Below are 2,703 nucleotides of genomic sequence, written 5' to 3' on the forward strand. Positions count from 1 at the left end.
TTTAAGTTTGAAGTTAGATTCACCATTCATTTCTCTTCTCCTTCTTTTTCTCATAGAAGTTCATGGTGTTCTTAGGAGAAATTTCGTTCTAAAGCTAAATCTTCGGTGAATCTTGCAATAAACAAGTAATATTCGGTAGATCTGGTGTGAATCATCGTTATAAGGTAAGAGGAGCTTATTTTAGCCTATGAACTATATTTTGAACTGTTTGATATGCTATTACAAGAAGTTTTGATATGATTTTGTTAGATCTTTTAAATAAAAGCTATTTTCTAAGCTGTAACTGCTGTTAATTGATTTAAAATGCTAAGATTTTGGCTGATCTATTATTAAGTTGTCTTAGCTGAGCTATTAAAACAATTTTAGCGGTGCTGCATCATGTTGAGATATATGTTTTGCATCATTATAGAGCCGACTTACATGTTTAGGTGGGTACACGTGTAACGGTAAGTTCATGCTGAGCTGTTGTGTTGTGTTGTCTGTATCTAGATACCAGGATGGGTCTCTCTCGGACCGGCTTGGTTCCTTCTGGATTACTTAGGCTGTGAAACCAGTTAGAAACCGTTTTTCATGTTGTGCATTAGATAGGCTAGTAATGCATGGGGCTGTTGCTGTGAGTATATATACGATTTCATTTTTTTTTTGTAAGCTCACCCTTGTATTTCTATCTATGTCGTTATGTGCGTGTGTATTGCGATGATCATATAGTGGCACGTGAGCAAATGTAGTAGGTGTTGCATCTACTTCATAGGTTGAAGGGCTAGTGGAGAAATGTTAGTAGCTGGAGTCGAGTAATTTTGCATCAAAGTCCTTTTTTCTTATATTTTGAGACCTTATATAAACGGAGCTACGTAGTATAATTTTGTGTATTTTGAATATTATGAACTAAATGTAATATTATGTTGTTCTATTAGATATTTGTTGTAAGAAACTTGTTTTATTTTGAATCAGAAGTGAATTTTATACTTATATTCTCTATTATTTATCTATCTTAAATAAGTATGTGGTGTAGAAACAATGTTTTTCAGTTCCTTATAAAAGGGGTCGTGACATTTTAGTGGTATCAGAGCATGGTCTAGGTAAACCTATGGGGTGAGGTTGTTAGTCGTCAACTGTGCATATTAGGCATGTGAGTGTCAGCTATGAATCATATATCATAATTTCTATTCATCAAGTTGTGAGGGAACGAGCTGCGATCTATTCCTTGATAAGAAAAATAAAAAACGTGAATGGTGTTTGGATTGATGATAAAATAGAATCCTGGATCTCGAACAGTGATTCGATTGATGATAAAGAAAGAGAATTCTTGGTTCAGTTCTCTACCTTAACGACAGAAACAAGGATTGATCAAATTCTATTGAGTCTGACTCATAGTGATCATTTATCAAAGAATAACTCTGGTTATCAAATTATTGAACAACCGAGAGCAATTTACTTACAATACTTAGTTGACATTCATAAAAAGTATCTAATGCATTATGAGTTCAATACATCCTGTTTAGCAGAAAGACGGATATTCCTTGCTCATTATCAGACAATTACTTATTCACAAACCCTGTGGGGGGCTAATAGTTTTCATTTCCCATCTCATGGAAAACCCTTTTCGCTCCGCTTAGCCCTACCCCCTTAGGGGTATTTTAGTGATAGGTTCTATAGGAACTGGACGATCCTATTTGGTCAAATACCTAGCGACAAACTCCTATGTTCCTTTCATTACAGTATTTCTGAAAAAGTTTCTGGATAACAAGCCTAAGGGTTTTCTTATTGATGATAGTGACGATATTGATGATAGTGACGATAGTGACGATATTGATGATAGTGACGATATCGACCGTGACCTTGATATGGAGCTGGAGCTTCTAACTATGATGAATACGCTAACTATGGATATGATGCCGGAAATAGACCGATTTTATATCACCTTTCAATTCGAATTATCAAAAGCAATGTCTCCTTGCATAATATGGATTCCAAACATTCATGATCTGGATGTGAATGAATCGAATTACTTATCCCTCGATCTATTAGTGAACTATCTCTCCAGGGATTGTGAAAGATGTTCCACTAGAAATATTCTTGTTATTGCTTCTTCGACTCATATTTCCCAAAAAGTAGATCCCGCTCTAATAGCTCCAAATAAATTAAATACATGCATTAAGATACGAAGGCTTCTTATTCCACAACAACGAAAGCACTTTTTCACTCTTTCATATACTAAGGGATTTCACTTGGAAATGAAAATGTTCCATACTAATGGATTCGGGTCCATAACCATAACTATGGGTTCCAATGTACGAGATCTTGTAGCACTTACTAATAAGGCCTTATCGATTAGTATTATACAAAAAAAAATCCATCCTAGACACTAATATAATTAGATCTGCTCTTCATAGACAAACTTGGGATTTGCGATCTCAGGTAAGATCAATTCAGGATCATGGGATCCTTTTCTATCAAATAGGAAGGGCTGTTTCACAAAATGTACTTCTAAGTAATTGCTCCATAGATCCTATATTTATCTATATGAAGAAGAAATCATGTAACGAGGGGGATTCTTATTTGTACAAATGGTACTTCAAACTTGGAAGGAGTATGAAGAAATTAACGATACTTCTTTATCTTTTGAGTTGTTCTGTCGGATCGGTCGCTCAAGACCTTTGGTCTCTACCCGGACCTGATGAAAAAAATGGGATCACTTCTTAT

This window comes from Abrus precatorius, unplaced genomic scaffold (assembly GCF_003935025.1).
Source record: "Abrus precatorius isolate BTA unplaced genomic scaffold, Abrus_2018 Scaffold10, whole genome shotgun sequence".
In the NCBI taxonomy this organism is placed as follows: domain Eukaryota; kingdom Viridiplantae; phylum Streptophyta; class Magnoliopsida; order Fabales; family Fabaceae; genus Abrus; species Abrus precatorius.